The following is an 18,126-nucleotide window of genomic DNA, read 5'->3' as shown; positions in this document are numbered from 1 at the left end:
GTTAGGACCCTAATACCCACCAAGGCTCACACAATGGGGAATTGCCCTCAAAGTAGGAAAAAGAGTCAATATGGTCAATGGCCAACAAAATTTTACATGCCCACTTGGATCCACAGTTTGATCACACAACACATACTCTTTTCCTTGTACTTCCCCAAAGAGGTGCTATGGCAATCGCTACTGAAAATTGTCAGTATGTCATACTTTGAATTTTATAAAGTCTCTCCTACCTTACCCATTCAAGGTTTCCCTTGCCTTCAGCTGATTAGAGTTATTTTCTAGTGGGGCGATCTTGCCTGTATAAGACTGTAGGCATCTTCATCTGCTGGACCTGGTTAAATAAGCAGGTATTCCAAGCATTCTTATTTTCTGTGATAATCAAAACCAGTCAACCCAGCTAAGACTTGTAAATCTCTTTTGTGGCCCATTTACCAAGGATGAGAAGAGCCCCAAATGGCCTGGTGGGAGCTTCAACTTCTTATTCCAATAAAAACATTTTTGTGTCCTCTGGAAGTTTTACTTGTCTTCTAAACCACAAATATCCAGAGTTGGGAGAACAGAAGCCATGAGTATGAATGGGCATTTGGAGTAATTGTGAGAATCTCATGCTCATCTCAACCCTTGTTTACTTGACTCATTCACAGGAAAACATCATCATATACAGTTTCCGGCTCAGATCATACTGCAGAATTATAACTCGACCTTACAAGGTCTTTCTTTCCCAGCTGGAGTTGTAACTGAAAATAGGTTATTCATGTTCTATAAGTAAACTTATTATTTCTGTTGATTGGATATGTCATAAGACAAAGAAATCCTGTGGGCATTAACTGAATTACCTAACGTTGCCTAACTTTTTTTCTTACTGTGAGATCCTTTGTCAGTAACGAATGGGAATCTATGACAATAAGGCATTCAGTAAGTCCACAGTGATAATGCTGGCAGAGCCATGGTGGTCAAGAAAGGCAAATTCAGGATAGGTGTTTATTCCAATGAGGAAATCCATGCTTTCTCCATGATAAAGGTCCAATGCAGTCATTTTGCTACCAGGTAGCTTTGGTCCCCTCTGCCATCACCACTACACAGTTATGGTGCCACATCAGGGAGTTTAAGATTGATAGCTGTTGCTGTCAAATGGGACACTCACTATGGCCATAATTATGTCAGCCTTGGTGAGAGGAATTCTCACCAAGAGAACTGAGTCAAAGCATCACTTCTATCTCTGCCGTGTTTAGACCATTTAGCTAGCTGTGGGTGATTGGGGAAGGAGGTTATCTGTTATCTGTAGAATAAATCATCTTGTACACCTTCTAGGGATCTTCTGATGACCATCTGGGTACATAATAATAACATTATCTGAGCCCATTCAGAGAAATCCATCCATAAATCTCTTTCTCAAGCCTTGTTTCCAAACAAGTTCTTGATCAAGCAACATAACATCAATCAATGCAGATCTTTACCTCAATTCATGAGTCCATATAAGTAGGCTGAGGGTGGGTCAGTAGGGTTGTGAAAATGTCACTATGGCAATTTAAGTGACCTAGTGAATACACTTGCTTATGCCTTCATCACTTAATTCTGGAGTGCTGCTGAGCATTTTATGGCTTGATATGTCACATAAACCTTTTTCTGTAATAGGCAGCTAAACTCACATGGTCATCTAGTTTCCTAATGATCAGGCTTTTGGTTTCTATCAGAGTGATTAGCAAGCTAAGAGCCATTTCTCAAAAGGATAATAGTAACTTGCCAAAGAGCTCCAAATCCCAGGGACCTCTGTTGTAATTCTTACTGGGATCCTCCTACAAGTTCTCTATAGTTTCTTAGGTGATTATATATAATTTGTGTTAGATGATTATATACACATATATTTGCATTAGAGTTATATTTTTTACATATGGATATCTAATTCTTCCAGTACTATTTGTTGGACAGATTATTCTTTCCCTCATTGAATTATCTTGACACAACAACCATATACAAATGTTCCTCAACTTACAATAGCATATATCCTGATAAACCCATTGTAAGTTGTAAATATCATGAGTCAAAAATGCATTTATATACCTAACTTACCAAATATTATAGCTTAGTCTAGCCTACTTTAAATGTGCTCAGAACTCTTAAATTAGCCTACACAGATGGGCAAAATCATCTAACACAATAAAGTGTTGAATATCATATGTAATTTATTGAATATTGTACTGAAAATGAAAAGCAGAATGGTTGCATGGGTATTCAAAGTACGTTTTCTACTCAACGCGTATCGCTTTTGCACCATCATAAAGTCCAAGAATCATTAAGTTGAACCACCATAAGTTAGGAACCATCTGAAATTATAGGACTTAGGAACTATATGTGCATAGGCCTGTCTTGGGACTCTCTATTATGTTCCACAGATCTATACGTCTATCCTTATACAAATACCACACTGTGCTGAGAACTGTTGCTTTATAGTAAATCTTGAAATCAGGGAGGTTAAGTACTCCAATTTTGTTCCCTTATTCAAAATTGTTTTGGCTATTTGGATCCCTTGAATTTCTATCCATATTTTAAAAATAGCCCGTCAATTTCTATCAAAAAAGTCTGCCAAAAATTTTATTGGAAGAGTATTAAACATATAGATCTATTTGGAGATAATTTTGATATCTTAAAAATATTGAGTCTTCCAGACAACAAACATGGTATATTTCTGCATTTTTTAGTTCTTTAATTTCATCTATATTTTCTATTTTCAGTATATAATTTATATACACCCTTTGTTAAATTTATACCTAACTATTCATGTTTTTGATGCTATTTTAAAAACACAATTAATTATCCCACAACCATTGGATATACTATACTTCCCTAACCCCCTTCCCCTTGATCTTTTTTTGTTTTTAATCTTTGTGCTTTAGTTTAGTTAAATTCTATTGACATATCTTCAATATCATTGGTTCTTTCCTCTGTTCAGTCTGCAGATAAGCCCACCTAAGGAATTCTTTATCTCTGATGTCATATTTTTCATTTCTGGCATTCCTATTTGACTTTGAAAAATAGTTTCCAACTGTATGCTAAAATTCCCCACTGCTCATGAATTTATTGTACCCCTGGATCCCTTAACATTTCAATACATTATTGTTCAATATGTTAATTATTTTAAATATTTCTAACATCTAGGTCATCATTAGGTCTTGTTCCGTTGACTGTTAGATCTTCTGAAGATGTATTATTTTTTGCTGTTGTTTTGTGTATGTGTTATGATTTTTGTTTGAATGTAGAAAATTAATAGTAAAAACTGAGGTAAATAACATTTAAACATTTATGCCCCGTTCTTTTTCTGCCAGATCATTGGTGTGTGGAGTTAGTCAATGTAGTCAGGAGCTGAACTGGGTTTGGTTTTTCTTTTTGCCATATTTGGTTTCATTGCACCAGTGGTGGACTGCTGCTACCTTGTGTTTAATGTGAGATCTAGAGTGCTGGAAGGTTTTCCTTGGTACCTGAGAGTGAAAGCTCCATTCTCAGCCTTCACAGGCCCTGCTCTCCTGCATCACAGAAGATCTCCCTTGCTTTCATCTAGCAATAGTCTGCTCTTGTTTATTACTCAGTGCTCCTAGTGGAGGTGGGTAGTTTCTCGGTTCTTTTCCAGCCTGTCTTAGGTGGCCTTTGAGAATCTGAGCTTCAAGAGTGGGACTTTCTCAGCTCTTCTTCCCCTCCCCCAGTGGTGGACAACATTTCCCTTTTCCTCCTAGCAGAGTCAAGAGCAAGAATCTTTTTATTGATGGGCCAGAGAGTGAATATCTTAGGCTTGAGGGTCATATAGTCTCCATCCCAATTATTCATCTCTGAAGTCATAGCATAAAAGCAGCCATAGACAATAAGGAAACAAATAAGTGTGGCTGTGTTACAATAAAATTTTATTTTCAAAAATAGGAAAACGAACCTAAAATGGCCAGGAGACTATAGTTTGCCAACTTCTAGTATAGAGTTTCCTGCCCCTTTCTTCATGTAGCAACCAAACTCTGCCTTGTATCATTTGGGGTCTTGGACATGAGCAAATGCCCTGTTCCTTCCCCAGTGGCAGCAGATCTCTGCTTTGTATCATGAAGGATATGCTGGGCATGAGTGGGTTTCCTGTCAGCAGCAAATGGCTTTTGCTTCATATCAGAGAAGAGTCTGGGGCACAGGCAGAGTTTATTCCTGTCACCTATCAGCAGCTGATGGCCACTTTATACTCATGTGGGGGCCAGAGTGTGGGTGGGCTTCTCCTGGCACTCCTGCTGCACCCTCGAGCAATGCCAGTGCTCACACACCTATGCTTCTCAAGGAGACTCTTTCACATCTCATCTCCTGCTTTCTTGTGCTTTTCATGTCCAGTCTTTCCTGTGGGCTCCTCTGGACTCATGGATGAAAAAAAGACAAAGCCAGCTGGGTAGGAGATGCAGATTCCTCCCTTGTCTGGAGCATCCAGAGAGTCTAAACTTAGCTCTTAAGAATTTGTTAAAATTTCACTTGTTTTCTCATTAGCCACTTTTATGATTTGTCCCCCTTTCTCTCTTGTTCTGTCAAAGATAAAACTGTTTGTATGTCTCATCTTTCTTCAAAGAGTCTTGTAACGCTTTGTAATTCGTTCAACTGGTTGTCTTAAAAGCTCGGTTTTCTGATGGGCTCAAAAAATTCTGATTTTGTAGATTTTATAGTTTATTTTTCTTATTGTTAGATGTGTCATAACATTCTCTTGTGGCTTTCTCCTCCTAAATTCAACCAACATTTTTAAAAAATTGATATAGAAAAAGAATATAAAACATAAAGGAATATAATCCATAGTAAGTGTCTGGAATTATTTTGGAAATGTAAGTTTGTGTGTGTGTGTGTATAATGAACCATGGTGTAAAATTTATTTTTTACCATGGTTGTCAGGTCAAAAACTACCAGAATAACATACACGTCCTCTACCCTTCTCCTCTTTGTCTGTTGGCCAACTCTCCCTTACCCTTCACATCTTACATTACATGTTACTTCCTCTAAGAAGCCAGTCTGGATTTGGTGCCATGCTAGGTACTCCAATAGCGTCTTATACTTTCCTTATTTTAGGCCTTACCACGTATGTAGCTTAGATTAGTTTTCCTGCTCTCAGAGGACAGCCCTAGGAGAAACAGGAGAAAAATGGAGAGACCACCAACCTGTCAAAAAAATCACTAAGAGCGGTGGTGATGGACCAGACAACATTCTCATAATTCCCTCTCTAATCTCTAAAATTTGTTCTCTGTAGATACAACTGCTACTGATCCTGATTTTGAGGTAATATTGAGGTACATGTTCTATATAAGCATCGATATTAGAGGAAGGGAGTTATAATGAGCTCATGTTCCCAGCAGCAAAAAGATCAATTAAAAAAGCACATTTTATTATATTATAAATTATATAAGCACATATATTATAAAGAATATAATAGTGATCCATAGTGAAGAGGCAAACCTAAACCATGTAGCAAAAGAGTTTAAAAGACTATTGATGCTAGCACTGTATTAGAATTGCAAAAGACAAATAAGATAGAGTCCTTGCCCTCCAAGAGCTTAGAGTATAGCAGAGTGACAGACATTTGAACAGACCATAACAGACCACTGGCATGCATGTGGGAAGTACTACATTAGGAATATACAGAGTTTGATGGACATATGTGAACAGGATCCTAATCTCAAGTGTAGGGGACAGGGTATTGGGGTGGAAGGGAAGGCTCACGGAGGATGTGAGGACATGACAACTTGAGCTGCCTTCTGAAGGATGAGTAGGAGTTAGCTTCTATATTGCAGGCATATTTTATAATCAAGAGCAATAAATCACTCAGACAGCAGTTATGTTGCATTTCATTGAGAACAGTTCCAATGGCGCCCTTTATTTCACCTATCATAACACTTATCATGCTGTATTGTAATTACTGTGCTCTCTCGTCCATCTCCCCACCAACCTTTAAGCTCTTTGTCAATCCCGGTCATAGTTGTATTCTCGAGGCATCTAGCACAGTGCCTGGCACAGCGTGACAAATAAATGTATGTTAAAGGAAAGAACATCAACACACTTTATACATAGACATTAGAAATACTACTGCAGAAACAATCCTGACAATTAGTTAAAATATTGTTAAACTTTAGTGGCAGCTTGTATATACTGGTTAGTCTGTACTTATGACAAAAAAAGTCATAAAAGTGGAGTTATATCTTTGATCTGCTGTAAAAGATCCAAAGACTCAACTATTGCTTACTAAACAGAAATGCAAAAGAGATTGAGTAATGGTGTTCTTATCTTTTTTACATAAAAAATAAAGGTTAACTTCCAAACTCTTCGCTTTCCTATTAATTTAAATGACAAGCACTCCTTTTTAAAAAATCCAGATATTTAAAGGGAAGTATTACCTGCTGTAACATAATAGGAGGGAGAAGAAATTGAAAGGGAATCTAATATCCCTGTTTCACTAGAGAGGCAATAAACTTCACCTCGAGTGTTAACACTTTATGATGCGTGGAGACTTACTGTGGTCACATGCAAAACAGCATCCTACTCTATAAAGGACATTGGTGTTTGCAATAAATTAAATCCTAAATAAATGATAGCAATGGCTCTTAAATGTTAGGGTACATCAGAATTACCTCAAGGGATTCTAAAAACAGATTTCTGGGCTCCAATTCCAGTGTTTCTGATTTAATAATCTGGGATGAGGCCAGGAATTTGTATCTTTAACAAGTTCCCAAGTATGCTGGTGCTGCCTTTTGGAGGCTGTCCATTGAGAACAACTGGCCTACAGCAACCCCTTACCTTTTACCAAAGCTTTAGTGATTTCACTTATATTCCTCCACTCTTCATTATCTTCAAACTCCTGGGCTCAAGGGGTCCTCCTGCCTTGGCCTCCCAAGTAGCTGGGACTACAGAGGCACGTTACCACACGTGGCTAACTTTTTCTATTTTTTGTAAAGACGGGGTCTCATTGTATTGCCCAAGCTATTCTCGAACTCCTAGCCTCAAGTGATCCTCCTGCCTTGGTCCCCCAAAGTGCTGGGATTATAGGTGTGAGCCACCATACCCAACCTGGGCTGAGTTATGAATAGAAAAATTCTCCATCAAAAATCTGCAACCAATAGGCTTTTTACTCCCATGACTATGGAATTCAGATTTGTACTACTATCTGCTCCTGGAGCCCTTTAAACTGAAAAATTAACATAAAAATTACTCCTGGGCTACTGATATCCCAAGGTACCTCAAAGAAGAAAATTCAAAACTTCTCTAAAGAGATACCCCTGAACCAGACTATCCAGGATTTTTGTAGATCAAACCTCTCTGAAAATGAGCCTAAAAATCTAAAATTGCAAAACATATATGAAAATAATCCACCATGAGTTAGAGCAAGCAGACATAATAAATAGTAAGATTTGGCCCTAAGGATTTTATCACATAATTGAATAATCTAATAGACTATCACAAAAAATGTGATTATATATTAAAGATATTTAAAAATCCATATTCTATTTTTAAAAATTGAGAAATTATAAAAAGAGGAAAGATTGGCTAAAAGATAGAATTTTAAGAAACAAAAAATGCACTTACTAAAATGTTTAATAATCATGGCTAAAAAGACAATTAGTGAACCGGAAGATAGATCTGAAACTATTACAGAAAATGAAGAAAATATAGAGATAGAAAATATGAGAAATAAAGAGTAGAGTGACCAACCATCCTAGTTTGCCTGGGACTTTTCTGAATTTTGTACTGAAAGTCCCACATCCTGGATAACTCCTTATTCTTGGGCCAATTTTAATGGTGGGTCACCCTATTAACAGATAGGAATAGAATGACAGAATAGAATGAGAAAGTCCAACTTGGGAATTCCAACATGAAAGAATATTAAAAATGGGGGAAAATAAATACCTGGAGAGTTAATGACTGTGAAATTTTCAGAACTGATGAATTTGAGTTCTAAAAATAACAGAATAAGAACATTAAGATTCAGGAATCACAGGCATCAAGAAAGATAAATAAAAAGAAGTATATCCAGACACATCATAGTGAAATTGCATGTATCGAAGACCAAGGGTAACTATTCAGAGTTACCATAGAGGAAAACAGATTACCTGCAAAGGCATAGGACAATATAGAAGTCAATGTAATAATTTTAAAGGCCTGAGATGAAATAATTTGCCACATAGATTCTATGCCCAGCTAAAAAGTATTTACAAGTTAAGACAACACTCCCACCTCATGGAAGACTGTTCCCACATTCACTGTTAGAGAGAGAGGTAGCATCCCTGCCTGTGGCCCAGCCATACCCCAGCCATACCCCAGACCAAGCTTGCCTCTTCACAGGTGTCAAGAGACAGGGGCACCTATGTACCTACTGGCCACCTTTGCCAAGTGCTGTTGCTGGTGTTCACTCTGAGCCTCTTTGTACAACAAAGGGGAATCCATAGTAGCCAAGGCTGGAAAGAGAGCTTGAATCACAGTGGTAAGGAAGCACCAGAGGCTACTCCGAGGGATCTGCCAATGGAAGGAAGTCAGAGGCTCATGATTAATGGCAATGTACAAGATAAGAGAAGAAATCTTGAACTCTTGGAGAGTCAAAATTGAGGCCTTCCCAAACATTAGCCAAGATGCTAGAAGGGCTACAGTAAGAGGATGAGAAAGAAAAAAATCTCTGCTGGAAAAAAGAACCATTAAAGGAAATCTGAGTCTCACAGATCTTGTATAGGGTGAGGGAGAAAACAAATTAACCCGGTGAATTCGTAAGCATGAACCTGCCTGCACATGGGTTTGGTATTCACACCGAATTTGCATGGTCTAGGAAAGTTTATGTCAGATGCTTCTGCCTCAAGACTGCCCCAGGGCATCTGGCAGAAGCAAAGGCCAATCCTCACTGAACCTTCAATTAAGGCTTTGCCATACATGGTTCTACCACAAAAAACATAAATGCATCTTCGCGTGTACGTGTGTATGTTTATGTGTGTGTGTGTGTGTTTTATTGATATAAGTTAATCGCTCTTCTGATGAGTATTATGGATCTTTGTTATTCAAGCAGTTCAATATATCATTAGTGCTAAAATTGAATTCCTTTTAGAATTCAATAGTTGCCAGTTTGCTTGTTCAGGTATACATTCCTGAAATTTCCTGCTGCACATTTATGCAGGCATTATATGATCTTCAATGGACTTCCTCATTTGTAACAACCAATGTTTGGCATTCTAAAAGTTTAAGTCATTTGTTCTGCAGTTAGATTTTAACAAAATTATGCAACTCCCTGGATCTTTAATTATATACTTACCAAGCCGTAAATAGCCAATTGCTCCAAAAGCCTTCTTTTATTCAATATAATAACTTTCTTTTTAGTGTTTCCTCTACAGCTACTGGCCTCTAATAGAAGTTGTCATGATTGTTGGAGTTTTTTAAAAAAATTATATTCTGATACCACCTTTAATACCTAACACAGTATGAATTATATAATGAATTATTTCATGTCTATGTGAATAGAGAAAAAGAAGGGAGGAAGAATTCAGGGTGTGGATGGAAGTAGAGAGAGATTGGTATTCTGGGGGTTAAGCATTAGCTCAGATCTTGCAATGTTTTGGAACTATAAACCAAATGTCCCCAGGCCTCACCCATGTGGTTTGAGGGTCCCATCAACTTTCATAACGGTAGGACCACAGGGCCTTGTCAATATCTCCCTCTACCTCAAGTTGTCCTAGGAACCCCTGGGGGTGTTTCAGATGCATTCAAGGGTCCATGATCTGCTACTTTTACACCAAATCTCCTCTCTACATCCACTGAGTCTGCAAACTTACTGTGGGCCCCACAGCCTCCACTGGGGCACTTCTGCTGCTCCCCAGGAAGGAGGCTGCCCTGCAGGAGGTGGATCCTGTCTCTGTGTCAAAACCTTCAGGGTGACAGTGACACCTTCAATCCTCCCTTCTGTGGAGCTAAGCCCTTTAGATCCAGAAATGGGGACAATGATCTTCCCTCCATTGGGATTAGTCTTGGCCCCTGAGCAGGCCTGGATGATTGGATGTCATCTTGTCCCTTTTACCTCATTGTTGTGTCAGTCCCTAGCCCAAGATACAAAAAGGACTCCTCTTTCCTCCATTGGTAAATTGATGTCTGCATTCCAGTTGAGATTCAACTGGGAAATCCAGCTACAAAACATTTTCTTATTCATTCAAAAGCATCTATGGTGCGTCCCTACTATGTGCAGGATACTGTGCTAGGAGCTGTGGTAGACCCAAGAAGGAACTAGAAGCAGGTATTCACGCATGGGGTTTGACCTGTTTCCACCTGAAACACATGGCTAAGGAGTCCAATTGTAGTATCTCCCCTCAAAGAACCTTATTAACCCTGCTATGTTTTGAAATTTGACGTTTAAAAACCTAACTTAGGATGATGGGACGCTAAGTCAAATAAAGAAAAGACTAAATTGATCCCAGAGGTTAATGAATGATGGTGAGGTTTATTATTCAGGAAGATGAATCAAAATTCAAAGTAGTTTAAACTGGGTACATTTTTGTCCATGAGGAGCCATCATCTCCTGGTGCCAAAACTACCACCAAATTCTTAGACGCTTTTGGAAGCTGCAATAACTTTTTCAATAAGTTCTTGCCTTGGACCAGTAAATGGCTAGGACTGGAAGAACATGGCTCTGCTAATGACCATAACTTATCATCTGGTCCTGTGATGGAAGATGACATGTACACAAACTGTAGACAAATGAATGATTCCTATCAGAACTGACACCTGACCAGCTGATTGTCAGGAGGAACTTAAGTCATAATGCTGACACCTAAAAGAGAGACACTTACTACCACAGGGAGAAAAAACATAACAGAAATAGCTCCCTACTGTGTGAAAAAGTATACCAGATGGATACAGTTAATGTGACAAAAAAATGAAATCTTCTACATCCTCTACATCCTAGATCTCTCTTCCAGCTCTGAAACTGTGGCCTCTGTATCCAGATACGGATATTTTAGACCTGTGCTGTCCAATAGAGTGGCCACTAGCCACATGTGGCTATTAAGCATTTGAAATGTGGCTGTCAGAATTGAAATTCGCTGTAAGTATAAAATAGACACCATATTTCAAAGATTTATTAAAGATAAGCAATGTAAAAGATCTCATCAATATTTTTAATATTGATCACATGTTGAAATTATAATATTTTGAGTTAAATAAAGTATGTTTTTAAAATTACTTTACTTGTTTCTTTATAATTTTTAAACGTGGCTACTAGAAAATTTAAAATTACATTTACAACTTGCATTATAATTCTATTGATCAGCTCTGTTTTAGATGTAACTGTATTTACTACAATTACAGATAATAACCTGGAGCTGGCCCTTTTGTGTTTAGATAAAATATCTACTAATACTACCTCCAACATGGTTATCCTAATAAGTGAATGTCACTGTTCTCAGTGTTCTGTGATGCAGATAAATAGTAACTTTTACCATAGATAAGCCAACTATCTATCATTGCACTAAAATGCAAAAGAAGGCTCACCATGAAGACGCCTACAAAAGAAGGCCACTTGCAAACAGTTTTACAGCCCTCTAACAATAGACCTGTTCATGGCTTCATCTACATGAGCAAGTATAAACAGCTAAATTTAGATAAACTCTAGAGATACTCCCAACAAGATCCTGTGGTCACTAACAACTGGTATCTTATGGCCCACTTTGAAAGAAAAAATTGCCAGAAATGAATAGAATATGTTTGTCAACTCCTAGAGTTAGAAGAGTGAAAAACAAGGTCAATGGCATTGTAAACATCCTTGCTATGGTCTGAATTATGTCCCTTGCCCACCAATTCATATGTTAAATCCTTAACCTCCAATGTGACTGTATTTGGAGACAGGGTCTTTAAGGACATAATTAAGGTTAAGTCAGTTCATAAGGATGGGTCCCTAATCCGATAAGATTCGTATCCTTATAAAAAGAGGAAGGGAGACCAGACCTCTCTCTCCACAAAAGCACAGAGGCAAGGTAATATGATGATATAACAAGAAGGTAGCCAATCATAAACCAGGAAGAGAGCCCTTGCTAAACTAAATTTGCCAGCATGGACTTCAGCCTCCAGAAGTGTGAGAAAATAAATGTCTGTTGATTAAGCCACCTCACTCATGGTATTCTGCTATGGCAGCCCAAGGCAAACTAACAGAATTATTTTTTAAAAAAAAACTTTATTGAGACAGGGTCTCACTCTATTGCCCGGGCTAGAGAGCAGTGATGTCATCATAGCTGACTGCAGTCTCAAACACCTGGGCTCAAGTGATCCTTCTGCATGCATTAGCCTCCCAAGTAGCTGGGACTAGAGGCACGTGATAATTTTCCTAATTTTTGTAGAGATGGGGTCTTGCTATGCTGCTCAGACTGGTCTCAAATTCCTGGCCTCAAGCAATCCTCCTGCCTTGGTCTCCCAAAGTGCTGGGATTACAGGTGTGAGCCACAGTGCCCAACCACTAATACAATTCTTGAAAAGGATTCTACAGAAAGAATTTATAAAACCACTTTAGTGGGTCTTTACCACCTTCCTCTTTACTCCACATAATGCAGAATGTGTCCTGATGTCTTAACAATGACATAGAACTACTAAAGAAGTCAACACAAAGTCTCAAGAATGGTAAATTTCCCATCCCTGAGAGGATATATTTTGAAAATTTCAAACTGCTGTGAAAAGACTGCTGAGATATGTTTCATGGGACATTTCCAAAATTTTCTTGCTGAGAAAGTAGCTCAGAAATTTCAAGAGAAGCATAAAACCTTAGCTATAGATGTCATTCTAATGAATACCAAAGAGATTTTTATCTTGTTATTATATCTTATATTCAAGCTAGCCGTTAATTTAATACATCTTTACCTAAGTATTTCTCATTAATGAGAGAATACTCTAAAATCAGACTATTATCTATACTAAATTAATGTAGCGGAGCATTTATTTTAATGCTAGACAGGTGGATATCAAACTTTACTGGCACTGAGAATTGTGTGTGGAGCTCGTTAAAAACATAGATCCTATATTGTCACCTCTAGGGGTTTTGACTGGGGAGGTGTCCAGGGTGGGACCCAGACTCTTTGTACTTGAAATACACTCCCAAGGATTCTGATGGAGATCCCTAGACCACACTTTGATAACACTCTTCTAGGTTTCAAGCAAATTTGAAGAATAATTTATTCTGAATTCAAATGGAAACATATTTGATGTTATCTGTATGCTCACCATGGGGATAAGTGTACTATGAAATGTATATGGGCCCCCATCTTCCACTCACAGTTGTATCTTCAACAATGGCAATTTTAATGAAAAATTTATGTGTGTTTACTTCATTTACTGCTTCACACACAAAGTATATGCTGAAAAGCATAACACTCCATCTGAAGGGGCATTTTTTTTTAAAGTGTAGGGAATATTTGCATTCAACAATAAGGCTTGATCTAAAATGAACAATGAAAGGAAAAGGGAAATGTATTTGTTCATCCAAGTATATATGAGTGACGATCAGTGCATTAGCAAAATGCATTCATTTAGGCAGCAAATATATCTGTGTGTGTGATACTGTGCTAGGACCACAGGAGTGATGGATGCATCAGAAAGATCTGTCCTCACGAGGCTTACAGACTAGTAAGAGAAGAAAGGCCTGGGCACGAGGGCCGGCGCAGAAGAGAAGTGATATACCACATGAGCTACAAATGAAATGCTGTGGAGGGAACATTCAGATGATTGCAGCAAAGGCTGAATGTGGGGAAGTGGCAGGAGACAAAGCAAGAGAGGTAGGAGAGGGCCAGGTCATGAAGGGTGTTTTGTGCCAAGGGGTTTGATATATACCCCGAGAGCTATGCGGAGCCATCAGCAGATTTTAAGGAATGGAGTGACACACATTCATTCCCTCATTCCCTCAAGAACCACTGAGCACCTGCTGAATGTCCTGTGCCGGCTGCAACTGCCCCCCGGAATCAGCTGGGGGGCTTATGAATGGTCTCTGAGCCCTGGCCCCACCCAGACCTACCCACCTAGAACCCCGAGAACTAGTGAACAGTACTGTGTTTTTAAAAATCTCTCCCAGTGCCAATGCTGCTACACAACCAAGTTAGGCAACCACCACTGAAGGATGTATTAAAAAAAAAAATAATATATATATATATATATATATATATATAGCCAAGGTGGGAGGATCTCTTGAGGCCACGAGTTAGAGACCAGTCTGGGCAATATAGAGAGACTGCGCCTCTACAGAAAATTTTAAAAATTAGCTGGGTATGGTGGCGCACACCTGTAGTCCCAGCTAACTTGGGAGCTGAGTCAAGAGGACCGTTTGAGCCCAGGAGTTCGAGGCTACAGTGAGCTACGATCGGGCAACAGAACGAGACCTGTCTCAAAAAATAAAAATTTTTAAAAATCAAAAGAATATATTATATATATAAAAGAAAAACTCTTTGCCCTGAGGCGTCTTCACAGGGAGATCTGTTTGAGCAAAGGAACCGAGCTGGCAAGAAAATCACCACAGCGTGGTGAATGTTGCTAAAATCAACGGGACAGGAGGCAGTGAAAGAAAAGCTAGACAGGTGAGTCGGGACCACCTGATTGGGTTGATTAATTCTTGAACAAGGAAAAGACACTCTGAAAAAATTATGTTAGGAAATTGTTTTGTGTGTGATGTCCAGGATAGCCTAGAAGAAGAAACTGGAGGCAGAGACACCAAGAAGAGCCGAACATAGTACTCCAAGCACAGGATTACGGCAGATGGCTGAGGTGACAACTGAAGGGATGGAGAAAAGTGGATGAAACTGAGTGACAGTGTTTTGAAACTGCCACATGGCTTGTAATGTGTCACTAGTGAGGAAGGAGAAAAACAGAGAGAGTGGAAGGAACGAAGGCAGGACGGAAAGAAAGCGGATGAGATAATAAGGATGAAACTTGCGTTGCACGGAAAGAGAGCGGCATCCAGAAATGTAAACTGCCAGTTGCTTGGATAGAGCCTAGAATATAAAATCTTTTAAATTGAGCTGAAAGTTACCACTTTGTAGATGGGAAACTTGAGAAGAAAATGACAATATTCCAAAATGTCAAGTCAAGGTGGCAACTGGTTTTGTGACTCAGATTTGGGGTTTCTTATTGGTATTATTTTTAAAATAAATACTATGCTTGCAGTCTTGTTATTATTTCATTTTTGAATTATTAATATAAACAATCACTATTTATAGTGTATATTACTTTTTTTAATTAAAAAACTAAAACTTCCTCCCTCTGCCCCCCACCCCTTCCTTTAGCTAGGTGTCTCTCTTCGGGTCCATGCTTTGGCCAGAAGTCAATTATGATAACAAGGGTGAAAAGAGAATGAGAAGCCTCTTGCCAGGGCCTCCTGCCAGGGACAGATGCACTTGCTCTCTGGTGCTTCTTGTGCACAAAGGACGCTTGCGCTTTAAACAGAAAGCTTGAAAGCAAACAAGGCCGCATACATGTGTGCAGGCTGCGCACTGCACAGCTCTAGAGTGCTGTTCACCTCTGTAGCTTTGTGTGTTTAATCTCTGGCAGATGGAAATCAAGTTTCTTGAGGAAGAGGTGCCCTTTCTCCAATTTACACAAAGGCACTATACAGGCTAGCAACGATGCTGAAGGAAATCCCCTTTTCTCAATGTTTCTGAAACCATGGTCTCAGCATTAGAACCCTTTGGGAGCTAGCTCAACAATATAGATTTCTGAACCTCTTCTCCGATTACTGAGGCAGACTTTTGAATCTGCATTTTTAACAAACTCCTACCAGGCAATTCTCACATTCTATTTAAACATAATTTTTCAGTTACTTAGGAAATGACCTCATCTTCCCTAAAGCAAGCATAATGGCATTAAGAAGTATATATATTTTAAACCATTTTACTATAAAACAAAAGAGACAGCACACCAATTCCTAAATGACTTTTCACTTTAGAATAAAGTGTGGGAACAAAAATGCAGATGTAGATGGTAAGAAGTGAGGTTACAACTCCAATGTCAGAGATAAAAAAAAAAAAAAAAGGTGCCTCAAAATGATGTAGGAAATGCCATAGGTCACCTGTTTGAACTGCCCAACCCAGAGTGTCAGAATTATCCCTCTCCATGGCTTCAAAAGTCTACATCAGGAGTATTTTTCAAACACCCCTAACATGCCCATTATGGATCATTGATCAATGTTTACAAACTCTTATCAAGCATATTCATATTTGCAGTTGCACAATCTATGAAATAACACAGTTCTTGCTCATTTGGTGGGTGAATTGCTGTCTACCTTTCTGTGTCCTGGCTGGAGCCAGCGCTGCGTGGGCGCCCCATGGGGTCTGATGGACGAAGTCATGTTTGCCCCGTGCTTCCCACTGCTTCTCCATGTACAGGCTGCACTCCCAGCCCCTCTCAGGATGAAGAGCCCTACTCTTTTCAGTTTGTGGTTATGAGGAAAACTGCCACAGTCTTTTAGTCACTTTAGATGTCCTTGCAAGGATCAGTTTTTTTGATCCATGCTGTCTTTTTTAAAGCTCGGTGACCTGAAATATATACAGTTGTCTGTATATATACACGTGTACACCAATGTTTTCTCACACGTGTAAGGTCACACATGTGTGGCTTCCAATAGTATTCCTCAACATAAGCTTGCTTCTTGGCCCAGGACAGTGGCTCACGCCTATAATCCTAGCACTCTGGGAAGCCGGGGTGGGAGGATCGCTTGAGCTCAGGAGTTAGAGACCAACCTGAGCAAGAGTGAGACCCCATCTCTACTAAAAATAAAAAAATTAGCCAGACATCGTGGCACTTGCCTATAGTCCCAGCTACTCGGGAGGCTGAGGCAGGTTGAGGCAGGAGGATTGCTTGAGCCTAGGAGTCTGAGATTGTAGTGAGCTACGATGATGACACTACACAGGGCAAGAGAGTGAGACTCTGTCTCAAAAAAAAAAAAAAAAAAAAAAAAAAATCACTTTCTTGGCTTTTTAAACTACCATTTGAGACTTCAAAAGCAATTCCATATGTTAAAAAATCAGATGTTGAAATTTGATAAAAGTGGAAAATTACAAGTCTTTTTACCCAGGTAGAGGAGCCACAATGAATGAAATAACATCAGCCAGCTGTTTTCCCTGGAGCCCCATCCCCTCCCACCTTACCTAGACTCACCCTCCGCTGCTTGGCTTCCATCCAAGTCCCCAGTTTGGCCGGGAACTGTCCAAGGCAGGAAACTGCACTGTAGGGACGTGATGAAAAGGAAGGGGATAACAAAGCGTCATCTGTACACTCACGATACTGCTTCTTCCATATGCCTCATGATTACTTAAGAGATTCAGCCCTGACCTCCATGAGCATTCATCCTGTGACATGTGGTATGGATACATTCTGCTTTTGGAAAAGAGAAAAAAAAAGAAAAAAGAAGAATGAACCTTGCTTTACTGTGAGGTATAGACTTAGGTGCTGGATTAGTCAGGGTTCTTTAGAGAAACAGAACATATGTATGTGTGTGTGTGTATGTGTGTGTGTGTAGACAGAGACAGAGAGGGGGAGAGAGAGAGATTTATTAGGGACATTGGCTCACATGATTATGGAAGCCAATAAGTCCTACAACTTGCTGTCCAAAGCTGGAGAACCAGGAAAGCTGGTTGTGTAATTCAGTCTGAGTCTGAAGGTCCAAGAACCAGAAGCACCAATGTCCCGGGGCAGGAGAAGAGGTGGATGTCCCAGCTCAAACAGAAAGAGCAAACTTACCATTTCCTCTGCATTTTTGTTCTATGTGAGCCCTCTTTGGATTGGATGATGACCATCCATGCTGGTGAGGATGAATCTTTTTGACTCATTCTATTGATCCAAATGCTAATTCCTTTCAGAAATATTCTCACAAACACAGTCAGAAATGTTTTCCCAGCTATCTGGGTATCCCTTAGCCCAGTCAAGTTGATGCATAAAAGTAACCATCACAGGTGCCGTTCATGTTGAAGGTCACTGCGTGCCTGGCAGTGCCCATGCAAGCCAGCTGCAGCAGCCGCAATGTGTCCTGTGTCCTATGTCCTGGACTCCTGCATCATCCCAGTGCCTGAAACTCTCCCCACCAACTCCCAGTTTTGCTTGCACACTGTTCTCATCTGGGATATTGGTTCTTCTGACTGGCTT

This window comes from Eulemur rufifrons, chromosome 17 (assembly GCF_041146395.1).
Source record: "Eulemur rufifrons isolate Redbay chromosome 17, OSU_ERuf_1, whole genome shotgun sequence".
Taxonomy (NCBI): Eukaryota; Metazoa; Chordata; class Mammalia; order Primates; family Lemuridae; genus Eulemur; species Eulemur rufifrons.
The sequence above is the reverse complement of the archived record's forward strand: the minus strand, read 5'-3'. Positions refer to the sequence as shown.